Genomic DNA, 17547 nt, shown 5'->3' on the forward strand with positions numbered 1-17547 from the left:
ATTTGGAGACTTTTGGGAGCAACTTGGAGCTGGGATCATGGAGGAACCCTCACCTGTGTACAGCAATTCGGACAGATGGTTTGGTGCAGACAAAACCCTCACTTTGATCGCGTGGGACGAAGGACTTGCAATGAGATTCATGATAACTAAGAGTTTTGAGGCTCTTAGATGGGGGTTATCAATCCCCTTGTCAAAGTAGTATAAGGGGTATCAATCCATATGTGTGGTAGTTAGGCACTAGTTTATGTGATAGGTTCTTAAGTCAAGTGATCAAAGATGAGTTTTGGTGTGAACAAAGTAACAAGAAAGCATAAAACAAGAAACAAACAAGCTATGATTAATGAACTAAGCAAGCAAACAAAACAAGATGATGGTGATTAAGCAAATGATAAAAGCTAAACCTCTAGATGTGATCATTGATTAGGGTGCTTTAGATATTGAATCATGATGCTAAGAACATAATGCAACACTTGCTACTCTTTAGTCCAGGCTTCTTATTCAGATTAATTCATTCCCATGACAATAATCCCTTTGCAAATCACTTAATCAAGTCTAACAACCATTAGATATAATCAAGCAATCAGCAAGCATAATGCATCAAGCCTAATAAGTGACCAAACAATCTCTCAACCAAGAAGACTGAATCTTATACAGAAAGACATAACAAGCAATCACATGATCTCAAACATTTCAACTTAGAACTCTAATCTAGACTAATCCTCTCATGAAGGCATTAATCTCTACACTAATCCACTTTCAAACCAAATCATCATTTGTGAAATATGAATCAATGAGCATTAAGAAACAGTTCTAATATGTCATTCATGCATTTAACAAATCATTCCCATGATGAAAAAGGCATAAACCCTTAAGTTAGCTCTTTCAGGCATTTCATCAAACACTTTTGGTGCATGAAATGCCTATGAACCCAGATTTCACTTTCCCAAGGAAATCTGGCATTAGGAGCAGCTAACTAAGGAAATGAAATGAGAATCTAAACCCTAAACATCACCAATCAAACATCTAAGCACCCTAATCTACACACCTAGAAGTTTAAAAGATGACTACTCACTAATCATGAAGAACACATCTAATCTTTTGCAAGAGATGATGTTAATCATGATTAGAAGCAGAAATGAGATGATGAGATGATAAGAAACAGACTTGGAATGATCAAATCCCTTCAGATATCTCTTAATCAAAAACGTTTTTTTACACTAAAAAGGAAAGAAAACTAGAGAGAAACTAAGAGAGAAGATAACATAGGGTTTTTCTCCCAAAAAACTATATATACTAAGTGCTAATGGACCGGGTCAGCCCAGGACAAACTGGGTACTGACCCGGCTCAGTTGGGTCAAGTGGAAATCCTGCGGGTCAGTCCAGTATGTCCCAGGTCGCACACCTAAGTCGCAGTAGATGAAGACTTGTCTTGTGAAGCCGCACGCCTAAGTAGGAGTGTTTTGCGAGTGTTGCTGCGGCTTGGTCTCCTTCCTCTCCAACTCGCAGGGCTAAGGCGGTTTCTGGGGAATGTACAAACTGTGCGGGTTGGTCTCTATTGCACCTAGGTCGCAGGCTCAAGTCGGAGTGATTTGCGAGTGATCGTGCGGGTTAACCAAGTCGCAAGACCATCTCGCAGCATCCAGAGCAGCTTAGACCACTTCGCATTCCGGAGAGTGTAACTCCTATGAGACTTGTCCGAATTGAATGATTTCGGTTGCAGAAGACAGAGGACTCATTTATCTCCAACTTTGGTGAAGAAAGCTTCGGTGCTTGGGAAGTGTAAGGCTTCCTGGAGGGCACATCTTTGCAGTGCATGTACACGACCAGAGAGAGGCGTCTAGACATGTGTCCATTCCGGAGACTGTATCTTTCTGCTCATAGATCCGAATTGAATGCTCTTGGACGTTCTGGAAAGAAGACTCAAATGGCTATGGTTCTCATGAAGGACCCGGAAACTAAATCGGCCTGGAAGTGCACCGTCCTTCGCATCCTTTAGAACTGATCTGCTCGGTCCGGAATACCTGCGAGACTGGGGTTCCTTCCGACAAGCTTATCTCTCTGCTCACGCGTCCGAATTCCACGATTCCACTTGCTAAGAGACCGTGATGCAATGCTCTCCAACTTCTATGAAGCACCCGCCGTCTGAATCGGACCGGAAGGCTCCCCGGACAGGAGATCATTCAGGGGTATCGGATTGCTCCGGAATGAGTGCGAGACCTGTTCGTCTTCCGATTACCATATCTTTCAGTTCCGTGGTCCAAATGCCTTGATTCCAACTGTTATGAACTCTTGACTCAATTATCTCCAACCTTTATGAAGACTCCGATAGCTGAATCTGACCGGAAGGTTCCCCGGACGGGCGATTTCGGAAACGTGTCTGCACCCGGAGATTTTGGCCGAGAAAGCTACCCGCGGGAAGGATTTTGGCCGAGAATCTTCGGCCATCAGTATATCATTTTGCCGAGAAACCCAAAATTGCTCCTTTTCACCATTTTTGATCATTTCAACTCCATTTCTTCATCTGAATCACATCCTCCACTCCAAATAAACTCCAAAAGCACCTGTTTAACACTCCAAAACATGCAAAACTCTCTTGGACCTAATGCAATCTCCTAAGTCCTAAAACAATGCTTAAACACCTAAAATGCATGCAAATGAGACATGATTTGGACTAGAATATGTACATTAAATGATGCAATTTATGAATATATCAATTCAACCTCCGGTGTCTTTATCAAGAATAAAGAGGAATGAGTCTAGTTTCCAGAAAACTTAGAATCAGACGATTTGGAGCCGTGAACTGGGAGATATCGCTATCGGAATGAACACATGTCTCGCGGCCCGATCAGGTCTTATGCGATGCGCTTCAAGGAACCGGTGGAACGGAACCCTTTCAGACGTCACCTGAACCCAAACCCTTCACCAAAGTTTGAGATATTTGAGTTTTCGTTCCAATGCAGTTGAAATGATGCCATTTGGAGCCATATCCTGGAAGTTACTCTCCCCTCAATGCAAAGTGGTCCGAGAAGGCTTAGGTTGTGCGATACGGTACTGCGACTTGATTAACTCGCACCCATGAATGTTCAACGCTCTGGAAACAAGTTGAGACTTTAGAGATGAGTGTAAGGAGACTCTGAGAAAGGTAGAGACTTCCAGAATCAAATTTGAGTAAGTCCACAATGCTGTGCGAGATAGACCTGCGAGTTGGACATGAAGGGGAACCATGTAGCACATGTGTTCGCAAATTACACCGACTTGGGCATGCGACTTGGGCAAGGAAGTGACCATCTCGCACACATATTATCTTCATAATGCGTCCTGGTTGTGGGAGTTGAAGAGAAGGAAGCCTGAGCAGCACAAACATTCACTGTTTACACCTAGATAGGCATGCGGCTGAGGCTGAGGGATTTATGGCTCACAAGGCTGCTTCTATAGCTGTGCGACTTGGGCCTGCGACTTGGTAAGCACCTGACCATGTCGCACACCAGCCACCTGACCCAACTGAGCCGGGTCAGTACCCAGTTTGTCCTGGGCTGACCCGGTCCATTAGCACTTAGTATATATAGCTTTTTGGAGAAAACCCTAAACATCTTATCTTCTACTTGATGTATGATGTTTAGGGACTAGATTCTCATTTCATTTCCTTAGTTAGCTGTTCCTAATGCTAGATCTTTGCACATCACTCTGGTCTAGAGCTTAGGCAAATCTCCACCCACAAGGTGTTTGATGAAATGCCTGAATGAAAGCTAACTAAGGGTTTATGCATTAATGCCATGGGAATGTTTGTTAATTGCATAAATGACATATTGGAACTGTTTCTTAATGCTCATTAGTTCATATTTCACAAATGGGAATTTGGTTTGAAAATGGATTAGTGTAGAGATTAATGCCTTCATGAGAGGATTAGTCTAGATTAGAGTTCTAAGTTAAAATGTTTGAGATCATGTGATTGCTTGCTATGTCTTTCTGTCTAAGATTCAGTCTTCTTGGTTGAAAGATTGTCTGGTCACTTATTAGGCTTGATGCATTATGCTTGTTGATTGCTTGATTATATCTAATGGTTGTTAGACTTGATTAAGTGATTAGCAAAGGGATTGTTGTCATGGGAATGAATTAATCTGCTTTTGAAGTCTAGACTAAAGAGTAACTTGCATTGCATTATTGTTCTTAGCATCATGAATTGATATCTACAGCACCCTAATCAATGATCACATCTAGAGGTTTAGCTTTTATCATTTGCTTAATCATCATCACTTTGTTTTGTTGCTTGCTTTGTTTAGTTCATTCATCATAGCTTGCTTTGTTTAGTTCATTCATCATAGCTTGCTTGTTTCTGGCTTTATGCTTTCTTGTTACTTTGTTCACACCAAAACTCATCTTTGATCACTTGACTTAAGAGCTTATCACATAAACTAGTGCCTAACTACCACACATAAGGATTGACACCCCTTATACTACTTTGACAAGAGGATTGATAATCCTTATTAAGGCCTTGAAAAATCTTAGTTATCACCAACATAGACCTGTGACTGCTCATATATCCTTTGTTGGTTTTGGAAGGGCTGTTGGTGGTGCACCTGTTGTCTTTGCTGTACATTGGCCTCATGCCTTTGCTGATGAGCTGGAGCTTGTCCCTGGTGGACATAAGCTTGCTGGTTATGCTCCTGTTCCTGCTGAACATTACCCTGATGAAACCCTTGACCAGCTCCATTACCAGCTGCATTACCAACTCCATTACCCTGCTGCACCTGAGCCTGTTGCTCCTGAGCTGGTTGCTCAATGTCAACTACATGCTGTCTTTGATCTTCCATATCAGCCTGATCAGTCTGTCTTCCACGCCTATCCCTTCTCCTTCTTGGAACCAAAAGATTAATGTTGTCGTTTAAGGGGAAAGGTGGACCACAGCTTCTTGATCTGGACCTGGTGTTCATGCACCTGAAACTCACAACCAGAACTTGAAAGAAATTAGAAAACACAAAAGAAAATGCTTGATCTCAAGAAATGACACAATCTTAATGCTATCACACTTTGGCAAAGGCGCCAATTGATAACTAGAGTTTTCAAGGCTCTAAATGAGGGGTTATTAATCCCTTTTGTCACTTTGCAGTACAAAGGGAATCAATCCATCATGTGTAAACACTAAGATGCAGGATCAGTTCTTAATTCAAGCCAAATGAGTGATGTTTTTATGTTACTTCCACTAAACAAGCTTAAAACAAGAATTAAAGCTAATGATCAACTTAAAAAGCAGGTAAATAGACTAAATGAGATGAGAATGTATGTATGATGATGAGAAAGGTCTTAGACATGATAGTGGATTAGGTTGCCTTTGGTACTAAACTAATGAGCTAATGAATCATGTGATCAAGCAAACCATTCAACTTAAACATCATTAACTAAGCTAATCCTCTCATGAAGGCATTAACTTCTATGCTAAAACAGTTTCCAACCTAATCATCATTAGTGAAACATGAGTTAACAAGCATTGAGAACCAGTTTAATCTGTCATTTAAGCATATAAACAATCATTCCCATGATGAACAATACTTAAACCTCTAACAACCTTGGTTCAGGCATTTCATCAAACACTTTTGGTGCATGAAATGCCCAAAATCTAGACCACATATGATGTGTATGGATCTAGCATAGAGAACAGGTTGTAGAGATGGAATATGAATGATCTAATCCCTAAGCTCACTAATCTAGCACCTAAGCACCCTAATCTACATATCTAAGACCTTAATGTCGGGATTACTCACTAATCATGATCAACACACTAGATCTTTTGCAAGATGTGTTGTTAATCATGATTAGAAGTGTGTAAATGAAGATGGAGATGATATATTAAGAAGAAGACAGCCTTAAACACTCAAGAATCTCTGAATCTCTTGATTAGAACGCCTAAAATCAGATGTTTCTCTTCAAAAGGAGTTTTCTTACACAAAAGAGGCAAAGAAAAATGAGGGAATAAAGCTTAAGTCCTTGGGGTAAAACCCTAAAAAACTATATATAGGTCCTAAAACGAACCAGGTCAGCCCGGAACAAACCGGGTCCTGACCCGATTTTGATGGGTAAAATGTCGAGTGGGCGAGTTGGTCAGGAGCTTCCCAAGTCGCATGCCCAAATCGCACAGCCAAAGAAGCAGTCTTGTGAGTCTCAGTCACATGCCCATCTAGGTGTGTTCTGCGAGTCTTTGTGCGATTCAGTTTTCCTCCTCTTCAACTCGCATGACCAAGACAAAATCTGGGGAGAATATGTGCGCGACTTGGTCCTCCTTTAGTCCCAAGTCGCATGCCCAACTCGCACAGTCCTAGAAAGAAGCTTCAGCGAGATAGAATCACGTAAACCAGGGCGCACTCATCTCTCGGTGTAAATTGCGAGTCTTCATGCGACTTAGTTCCCTTTTCTCCCTAGCTCGCACAACCATGTAGCACAGAACTTCAGAAATGTGTGTGGGACGGTCTTCGTCACTCCCAAGTCGCATGCTCAAGTCGGTGTAAATTGCGAGTCTTGCGGCTCAGTTCACAGCTTGGCCAACTCGCATGCTCTAGTCGCACGTTTGTGGACTTAGTATTTTTCTTGCTCGGGAACCTTTGACCTTACCCAGTGTTACCTTACTCGCACATATCAACATGCAGCTCAATCCCCAGACATTAATCTCGCAGGCTTCAGATCTCCTCGAACCACTTCACATTCGGGGGAGAGTAACTCCCAGGATATTGGTCCAAATGGCGCGATTCCAACTTCAGTGGAAAGAGAACTCAGATATCTTCAACTCTGGTGAAGGAACCTTCGGCGCTTGGGAAGTGGAAGGTTCTCCGGAGGGCTCATCTTCGCAGTGCATTGACACGGTCAGATAGAGGTTTCTAGACATGCGTCAATTCCGGAAACGTTATCTTTTTGCTCATAGATCCAAATTGAATGATCTCAAACGTTCTGGAAAGAGGACTCAAATATCTCAAATCTTGATGAAGGCCCCGTAGACTGAATCGGTCTGGAAGTGCATCGTCCTTCGCATTCTTCAGAGCTCATTGCGTCGGTCCAAAACGGTAGCGAGGCAGGCGTGCCTTCCGGTGAGCTTAACTCTCTGCTCGCGCCTCTAAATCCTATGATTCCACCTGATCTGGAACCATGATACAATCTTCTCCAACTTTGATGAAGCACCCAACGATTGAATCGGCCGGCAAGACCTTCCGGTAACGCGATTTCTGAGATGTGTCTGTACCCGGAAATTTTGGTCGAGAAACCTTAGTAGCTGTACGTGTTTTGGCCGAGAGGCTCACTCGCGGTACATGAAAAACGCCGAGGAAGGCTTCCTGCGGTACGTGAGAATCGCCGAGAACCTCCAAAAACCCATTTTCACCATCTTTCAAGCTCTGGTCACCGTTTCTCTTCCTGGTTTTACCTTTTCAACTCCAAATAGCTCCAAATACACCTGATAAGCACTCCAAACATGCAAAGACTCATTGGGACCTAATGCAACTCCTAAGTCCTAAAACAACACCTAGGGACCTAATATGCATAAGAAATAACATGATTTGGAATGAAATATACAACATAAATGATGCAAATTATGAACATATCAATAACCCTTTGTATTACAAAGACAAGGGATTGATAACCCCATCTAAAGGCCTAAAAACCTCTAGTTATCATTGGGTTTAGGGCATGGTGTTGGGATTTATGAGACAAAGCTCAACATAATGGTGGAAGAATTCACTTGGTGAATGAACCACTTAACCCACATTAACAACTCGATCTCAAGAGAGAGAGGAGACCATCAACTTGTGATGGAATCCACACAATAAACCAAGTAAAACCGAGATCTCTATGGAGAGAATCGATCTTAACAAGGTGAACATCTCTAGTATGAAGCTAATCCACCAAATGTATAACAACACAAACGAGTTTGTATACTTGAATAATGGTGGATCAAGAATTAGTAAGCTAGAGCAGAGTAATAAAGGAGAAGAGATTAGAAGAGATAAAGCTGCCTTAAGGGCAGCATCTACTAAGCGATTCCCCTAAAGAGTCTACATTGCGGAAATGAAAGAAGAACAATATGAAAAGAGAGAATGTGATTCTATTGATTCTGTGTAAGTATACAAACTCGGTTACATCTCTTTTATAGAGAGAAAGGAAGAGAGGAAGCCCTAACACATGAGCCAAGACTGAGAGTGACATAAAGAGAGCGTTTTTGTCTTGTTAAGAGCTGAAAATGACAGCTCATAAACGGTCACATGTGACTAAAGTCACATGTGAGAGCAGACTTGAATTTGAATTCGTTTCCCTCCTCTTCTTGTCACTTATGGGCCTTATTCCTTGCATTCTTTAGGCTTTCTTGGCGTCCTCTTCTTCTTCTTATCTAATGGGCCTCGGCTTGCTTCACCTCGGTTTACACCGGCCTCATGCTGTTTCCACCTCGTGCCTATCTTTGTCTCAACACGCCGGCCTCACTAGGTTCAGCCCGGCTTCATCTTGTTCGACCTTGGTCCTGTCTTTGTTCTTTACACCGGCCTCACTATGTTTCCACCTCGGCTTGCTCCACCTTGGTTCCACAACGGCCTCATGCATTCCAAGACACCTCGGTGGTGATATTTCCACCTCGGTCTCACTCTGTCTAGGTCACCTCGGTCCATCTCAATATGATCTTGAGTTCACCACGGTCACCTTCAGTTCGGCCTTGTCTTCTTTACTGCGGCCTCACCTTCTTCATTTCTTCTTCCTCTCTGATATATGGTACCAGATAAAGATGAACTGGCCATCTAGGATGACAAAGAGTGGTCAAAATGAAGAAATTGATGTCCTAGATGTATATCTCGATGCCTGCCTTTAATCAATGATGAGAATATTAGATATCAATAGTAAGGTCAAATAAAATGAGCTAGTGTATTGATATGTTCATAATTTCCATCATTTAGGTTATATATTTCATTCCAAATCATATCTTGTTTCATGCATTTTAGACCTTTAGGTGTTGTTTTAGGACTTAGGCGTTTGCATTAGGTCCAAGTGAGTCTTGCATGTTTTGGAGTGTATACAGGTAATTTGGAAGCAGTTTGGACCTGAAAAGATGAAGCCAGGAGAAGAAATGGTGATTGGGGCTTTAAAAATGGTGAAATCAGCCTTTTGGAGGTTCTCGGCGGTAGCCTGTACCGCAGAAAGCTTTTTCTCGGCGATTTTCACGTACCGCGGGTGGATTTCTCAGCCAAAACGCATACCGGCTGTTCAAGATTCTCGGCCAAAAATCTCGGGTGGGGTCTTTAGCAAAGATCAAGATAATTGAGTCTAAATATCAGAACAGTTGGAATTGATGAGTTTGGAGCAGGGAGATGAAAGATACAGCCACCAAAAGACAGACATCTCTCGAGTCCATTCCGGAGCAATCCGATACGTCTTGAAAGATCAGGTCACGGATCCAAATTACAGGGTCTTCAGAAAAGTTTTAGATGATCAGGTCACGGATCCAGAACAGGTAGAATAATTGGATTTAGAGTCGTGAGCAGAGAGTTAAGCTCACCGGAAGGCACGCCTGTCTCGCTACAGTTTCAAGACCAATCCGATGAGTCGCAAAAATTACGTGGGACGATGCCTTTCCAGTCTGATTCAATTGCCGGGGTTTGCATAAAGTTTTCGAGATCTTGTAATGCTCTTTCCGGAACATCTGAGATCATCCAGTTTGGAGCTATGTGCTGAAAGATACCGTCTCCGGAGTGAACACTGGTCCAAGAGCTTCTTTTAGATCGTTTCAATGTGCCGCAGAGACGAACCGTCCAGGGAATCTTCCACTTCCCAAGCGCTGAAGGTTTCTTCACCAAAGTCAATATATTTGAGTTCTGTTTCCACTGCATCCGGATTCAAGCCATTTGGATATATATCCTGGAAGTTACACTCCCCCGAATGCGAAGAGGTCCTAGGAGATTTGAAGTCTGCGAGATGGTTTTGCGACTTGGATAACTCGCAGCCCTAATGGATAATTTCTAGGAATTGAGCTGCGTGTGGAGATGTGCAGGTAAGGTAACCCTGGGTGAGGTCAAAGGCTCCCGAGTAGGAAAAATGCTAAGTCCACAAGTGTGCGATTTGAGCATGCGAGTTGGCCGAGCAGTGAACTGAACCACATAAACGTTAGCTGTTTACACCGACTTGAGCTTGCGACTTGGGAGTGATGTAGACCAACTCGCACACATACTTGAAGTCCTGTGCTACACGGTTGTGCGAGGTCGGGAGCAAAGGAAACTGAACTGCACAAACACTCGCGGTTTACACCGAGAGAGGAATGCGGCTTGGCTTTCATGGTTTTATCTCGCTGAAGCTCCTTTCTAAACTTGTGCGAGTTGGGCATGCGACTTAGGACTAAAGGAGGAACAACTCGCACACATATTCTCCCCAGATTGCGTCTTGGTTATGCGAGTTGAACAGAGGAAAGAACTGAACCGCATAAAGACTCGCGGTTTACACCTAGATGGGCATGCAGCTGAGACTGAAGGACTTAAGGCTCACAAGACTGTTTCTATGGCTGTGCGACTTGGGCCTGCGAGATGGGAAGCTCCTGACCAACTCGCACACTCGAGATTTTACCCATCAAAGCTGGGTCAGGACCCGGTTTATCCCGGGCTGACCCAGTTCGTTTAAGGACCTATATATATATTTAGGGTTTTACGCTAAGGACTAAGCTTTATTCTCCTAATTTCTTTGCCTCTTTTGTGAAAGACTCCTCTTAAGAAGAGAACTATCTCCCTTTTTGAGTTTTAATCAAGAGAGAATCAAAGATTTCTGTGTTTAAAGAGGCAAATCCATCATTATCCATCTTCTCCTTCTCCATTTCTCATCATTAATCATGCCAATCTACTTAACTTGCAAAGGTTTATGAGAGATTAGTATGATTAGTGAGTAGTCACTTTAATGAGGTTCTAGATGTGTAGGATATGGTGCTAAAGTGTTAGATTAGGAGTGCTTAGGGCTAGATTCATTGATTCATCTCTCTAAACAGCTGTTTTCTAGGCTAGATTCTTGCATATCACTTGTGATCTAGATTCTGGGAATTTCATGCACCAAAAGTGTTTGATGAAATTCCTGAAAGAGTTGTATTAGAGGTTTATGCAGTAGCTTCATGATGATGTGTTATTATTAGCATAAATGATCTTTTAGAACTGTTTCTTAATGCTCATTGATTCATATTTGACAAATGATGATTTGGTTTGAAAATGGATTAGTGTAGAGGTTAATGCCTTCATAAGAGGATTAATCTAGATTAGAGTTTTAAATCATTTGAATCTTGTTTCATCAATGTCATTGGCATTTCTAGTTTAGCACCAAAGCACCATAGCCAACTATCATGTCTAGAATCTCATGCTTCCATCATTTCATATCATCTCATCTTGTTTAATTGCTTGCTTTTTTAGTTTACTTAATCACTTGTTCTTGTCTTAGTTTTAATCTTGTCTTAGGCATTAGTCACCAACAAACTTCACCATTTGCTTGAATTAAGAAACTGTCTTATATTCTAGTGTCTACCACACATTGGATTGATAAACCCTTTATGCTGCAAAAGCTAAGGGATTGATAACCCCTTATTAGAGCTTAAAAACCTCTAGTTATCAATTGGCGCTGTTGCCAAAGTGTGCTAGCATTATCTTAGATACTTTCTTGAGATCAAGTGCTTTCTTTTTTTGTACTGATTACTTTGCAATGTTCTGTCTTTGTTTTCAGGTGTATGAACACCAGTCAATGTCAAGAAGTTGTGGTCCACCATTTCCTTTGAACGACAACATCAATCTCTTAGTGCCAAGAAGAAGAAGAGATAGACGTCCAAGGGAAACAGATAGAGCAGCTGATATGGAACAACAGAGAGAGCACCACGTGCTAAACATTGAGCACCAGGCTCAAGAGGAGCAACAGGCTCAGCATGGTAATGGAGCTCAAAGGAATCAGGCTCAAGCTGACAGAAATGAGCAACAAGCCTTTGTCAATATCAACATGGCACAAAGGAATGAGAGGCAGGCTCAGCAGAATCAGCAGCAAACTCATAAGAATGACCAACAAGCTCAATACATTCCTCAGCATCAAACTCAAAGGAGACATGATCCTCCACCAGTGTTTATTGGGGAAAATGACAGGGCCAATGCTCATCAGTATGGTGCAGAGATTCAAGCACCACCGGTGCAGAACAAAAATTTTGAAGTGAAGGGATCTTTACTGAATATGGTCCAAAACTCTAAGTTCCATAGATTGCCAATAGAAGATCCTTTGGAACACTTGGACCAGTTTGATAAAGTTTGTGACTTGACAAAGATAAATGGAGTATCTGACGACAGCTTCAAGCTCAGATTATTCCCCTTCAGTCTTGGTGACAAAGCACACCAATGGGAGAAGAATCTTTCAAGAGGCTCCATTCAAACTTGGGAGCAATGCAAGTAGGCATTTCTGTCTAAGTTCTTCTCAACTTCCAGAACAGAAAAACCTAGAAACCAAATCTCCAGCTTCACTCAACATAGCAGTGAGAGTTTTGGTGAAGCATGGGAGAGATTCAGGAGCTACACTAACCAGTGCCCACACCATGGGTTTAGTGAGGCTTCTCTTCTCAGCACACTTTATAGAGGGGTTCTTCCCAAGATTAGGAACCAGCTGGATACTGCATCAAATGGAAACTTTCTGGGGAAGGAGATCCATGCTGCTTTAGAGCTGGTTGAGAACTTAGCAGTGAGCAATGACACTTATGGAGAAGACTTTGATAGAGCCAATAGGAGTGAGAGTTCAAGCAGGGATCAAAGGTATGAGAACGACTTTAAAACACTTGAAAGCAAGCTGGACAAGGTGTTATTGGCAACTCAAAAGCCAATGCACTTTGTAAGAGAGTCTGAGGAATCTTCCCAATGCTTTGAGAACATCAGTAAAGAGGGTCTTACTCAAGAAGAGCTAAACTATATTGGGAATCAGAGGTTCCAAAGATATCAATATGCCAATGCCATTCAGAACCTCTCTTACAGGAATCCCAAAGTATCCAACCCACAAGACCAAGTCTACCTTACCTCTCAAGCTCCACAGAATTTTGTTCCCAAGAACAACTTTCAAGGGTCCTTTCAACCTAAGAATCAGTTTGTTCAGAATCAGGGTTACAGTCAGCATCAGCAACCACTTCAGGGTTCTAGTTTCAGTTCACAGCAGCAGACAAAAGCACCACCAGGGTTCAGTCCACCACAGTTTCAGCAACAGGCGCCGGTTCAGCATCAGTTTCAGTCAGCACCGGTTCACCAGCAGCAGGAGATGGGGCCAGATATGGTTGAGATTCTATAACAGCTGCTTCAGGGTCAACAAATGTTTGCAAGTCAGTATGAATCTATGCAGCAAGACATCAAGGAGATGAAACAGAATCAGGCATCCACTTCAAGAGGCCAAGGTGGCTTACCTGGTAAGCCATTACATTGAGAAGTGGCAAAGAGCTACCAGGTATAGAGCACAACAATGTGATCATTGAGGACAATGATCAAATTGGTGGGGAGGCAGCCCCAAGGGATGATCAAGAAGCTGAAAGATCAAAGAAAGGGAAGGAAAAAGAGGTGGAAAAGCCATCAGAACCAGAAAAGCCTTATGTTCCACCACCTCCCTATCAACCTAAGCTCCCATATCCAGGAAGATTCAAGAAGCAGATTGTAGATAAAGCAAGGGCACTCTTTGAGAAGACTCTTAATGAGACACCACTTACAATGCCTCTCATTGAAGCATTTCTGATGATGCCTAAGCTTGGAAGGTTCCTAAAAGATTCTATCTTGAACAAAACCAAAGAGCTACAGGGTATGGTGGTGCTCAGCCACGAGTGTAGTGCCATCATTCAGAGAAGTTCAGTCCCAAGGAAGCTGTCTGATCCAGGGAGCTTTACCCTCCCTTGTGCTATAGGACCATTGATGTTTACAGGCTGTCTTTGTGACTTGGGAGCATCTGTCAGTTTAATGTCATTCTCTATAGCAAGAAATCTTGGATACAGAGTGTTCAAACCTGCTATAATCTCTCTTGTCCTAGCTGATAGATCAGTAAGGCTACATGTTCGGATGTTAGAGGACTTACCAGTCAAGATAGGTGGTTTTGAAGTGCCTACAGATTTTGTTGTTCTAGAGATGGATGAAGAACCTGTTGATCCACTGATTTTGGACAGGCCATTCTTGGCCACAGCAGGAGCAATTATTGATGTGAGAGGTTGTATCATTGAGCTACAACTTCGTAAAGAAAAGCTGAAGTTTGATATCGAGGACATGATGAAAAATCCTACCATAGAAGGACAATGCTTCTATGTAGAGACCATGGATCAACTAGCTGATGAACTGCTTGAGGAATTGAATACTGATGATACTCTTCATGTTTCTTTAACCAAAGAACAAAGAGACCATGGGTTCTTGACAGAGGAGAGTGAAGGGTACAAGCTGTTTCTCGACAATGCAAGGGAACTTGGCTCTGAGGCAATGTTTTCGGAATTGGAAGAAAGTGGCCCTGAGGTCTTGGATATCAGAGGCTCAAATACAATCCAGGGAGAAGTTCAGAGAGTCATGGCCGTGGGTTCTAAAGTGGAGGAGCAGGATGAGCCGTGTGAGCAAGACAGCTTCAGTGCTGATTGGGATGAGTCTAAGGCACCTCTGCTGGAACTCAAACCTCTTCCCAAGGGGCTCAGGTACGCTTTCTTATGTCTCAATGAGTCTTATCATGTCATTATCAATGGTTAGCTGTTAGAGGATCAAGAGCATAAGTTGTTAGAAGAGTTGAGGAAACATAGGAGAGCCTCCCTATGCACTCATAGGATTCACCTAGAAGAGGAATCTATGTCATCCATTGAGCACCAAAGGCGTCTCAATCCCAACTCAAAAGAAGTAGTGAAAAAAGAGATTCTCAAACTCCTAGAGGCTGGAATAATTTATCCAATCTCATACTCTAGATGGGTTTCACCAGTACATGTGGTGCCCAAGAAGGGGGGGAATGACAGTGATAAAAAATTAAAGGGATGAGCTAATTGCTACAAGAAATATAACTGGACACAGGATGTGTATAGATTACAGAAAGATTAATGCAACCTCTAGGAAAGACCATTTTCCTTTCCCTTTTATTGACCAAATGCTAAAGAGGCTTGCAAACCATCCCTTCTTTTGTTTTCTAGATGGTTACTCTGGATTCTTTCAAATCCCCATAGATCCAAGAGACCAAGAGAAGACCACATTCACCTGTCCCTATGGGACATTTGTCTATAGGCACATGCCATTTGGGCTGTGCAATGCTCCTGCTACTTTCCAGTGTTGTATGATGTCTATTGTTCGGATCTGATTGAGGAGAAAGTAGAAGTCTTCATGGATGACTTCTCAGTCTATGGAAACTATTTCTCCTCTTGTTTGTCTAATCTATCTCAGGTCCTGGAGAGGTGTGAGGAGCACAACTTGGTTCCAACTGGGAGAAGTGCCACTTCATGGTACAAGAGGGAATAGTGTTGGGGCAGAAGGTCTCAAAAGCTGGAATAGAAGTGGATAGAGCAAAGGTGAAAGTGATGGTGAATCTGCAAGCTCCAAATTCAGTCAAGGGTATAAGAAGCTTTCTTGGGCATGCAGGGTTTTACAGGAGATTCATCAAAGACTTCTCAGGAATAGCTAGGCTTTTGACAAGGCTGTTGTGCAAAGAGGTTGAATTTGTCTTTGATGCTGAGTGTGAGGAAGCTTTCAAGAAGATCAAGGAGGCATTGATCAGTGCACAAATTCTCCAGGCTCCTGATTAGACATTACCCTTTGAAGTGATGACAGATGCTTCAGACTATGCAGTGGGAGCTGTGCTTGGCCAGAGGAAGGACAGAAAACTTCATGTGATCTACTATGCCAGTAAGACCCTTGATTCTGCTAAGGAAAAGTATGCAACCATTGAAAATGGAGCTGCAGACCATCTTTCTAGGCTGAGAGTGGAATCAGATGTCCCTCTAGATGACTTAATTCCTGAAGAGCATCTAATGGTTGTGAAGTCTTACTTAGAGGTGGAAGAGGCTGATGCTATAAGAGAGAGGAGTTTACCTTGGTTTGTAGACATTGTTAACTACCTCTCTTGTGGTGTAGATCCACCTGAACTAGATGCCTATAAGAGAAAGATATTCTTCAAAGAGGTGCAAAGGTATCATTGGGATGAACCTTATTTGTATGTGCTGAACAAAGACCACCTGTATAGGAGATGCTTAGCTGAGGAAGAAATGCAACCAGTGCTACAGGAATGTCATGGCTCAGCTTATGGAGGTCAGTTAGGAGCTTTCAAGATAGTGGCCAAGGTGTTACAATCAGGGTTCTGGTGGCCTACAATGTTCAGAAATGCTCAGGCGGTTGTATCAAGCTGTGATCAGTGCCAAAGACAAGGCAACATCTCCAAGAGAAGTGAGATGCCCCAAAATCCCATCTTGGAAGTGGAACTTTTTGACTGCTGGGGTATTGACATCATGGGTCCTTTTGTGAGCTCATATGGGAATCAGTACATACTTGTTGCTGTGGATTATGTGTCCAAATGGGTTGAGGCTGTTGCTTCCCCAACCAATGATTCTAAAGTGGTGGTAAAGCTTTTTAAAAGCACCATCTTTCCAAGGCTTTGGGTTCCTAGAGTGGTGATAAGTGATGGAGGTTCTCATTTTGTGAACAAGACTCTAGAGAGGCTGCTAAGGAAGCATGGTGTCAAGAACAAGATATCTAGTCCATATCACCCTCAGACCAGTGGCCAAGTAGAGGTTTCAAACAGACAGATCAAGGCCATCTTGGAAAGGACAGTGAACAATTCAAGGAAGGACTGCACCAAGAAGTTGGATGATGCTCTTTGGGCCTATAGGACTGCTTTCAAGACACCTATTGGCACATCTCCCTTCAACTTTTTCTATGGAAAGAGCTGCCACTTGCCAGTAAAGCTTGAGTACAAGGCTCTTTGGGCTGTTAAAATGTTAAACTTTGACATTAAAACAGCCCAAGAGAAGAGGCTACTCTAGTTGCATGAAATTGAAGAGATCAGACTCAATGCATTTGAGAGTGCAAGGATATACAAGGAGAAGACCAAGATCTTGCATGATCAAAAAATTCTCAAGAGGGAGTTTAAGGTGGGAGATCTGTTTCTTTTGTTTAACTCAAGGCTCAAGCTCTTTCCTGGTAAGTTAAGGTCAAGATGGTCAGGACCATTCAGGGTTTTGGAGGTTAGAAGCTATGGAGCATTGGTCTTGGAGGGAAAAGATGGAAAGGGTTTTGTTGTGAATGGACAAAGGGTCAAGCATTACCTTGTTTCTGAGAAGAGAGAGGAGGCTTCTAAAGTTCCTCTTGATGATCCACCAGCCTGTTAAACTGGTTTTCAAATTCAAACTTAGTGGCATTAAACAAAGTGCTCTTGGAAGACACCCCAAGCTTATCCTTGTACATAGTTCTTTTGATCTTTTCTTTTTTTCTTTTTATGTTTTAGGATCTTTTGATGGGTTTTGTGAGTTGTTCTTAGGTTCCAGATGACTTTTGGAGGCTATGGCTCAGGGACAAAGTGGAATGGAGCATGTGAGAAGGCTGAGAAAAGAGT

The 17547-nt window shown here is 42.5% G+C and overlaps 1 non-coding gene across 1 annotated transcript; it reads right to left on the minus strand.

Moving 5' to 3' along the window:
• Positions 1 to 12457: 12457 nt before the first annotated feature.
• LOC112089380 lies at positions 12458 to 12563 on the minus strand. The gene has a single exon (XR_002901018.1). It is a non-coding gene; the product is annotated as a small nucleolar RNA R71 (small nucleolar RNA).
• Positions 12564 to 17547: the final 4984 nt, after the last annotated feature.

This window comes from Eutrema salsugineum, unplaced genomic scaffold (assembly GCF_000478725.1).
Source record: "Eutrema salsugineum unplaced genomic scaffold, Eutsalg1_0 scaffold_12, whole genome shotgun sequence".
NCBI classification, from domain to species: Eukaryota; Viridiplantae; Streptophyta; class Magnoliopsida; order Brassicales; family Brassicaceae; genus Eutrema; species Eutrema salsugineum.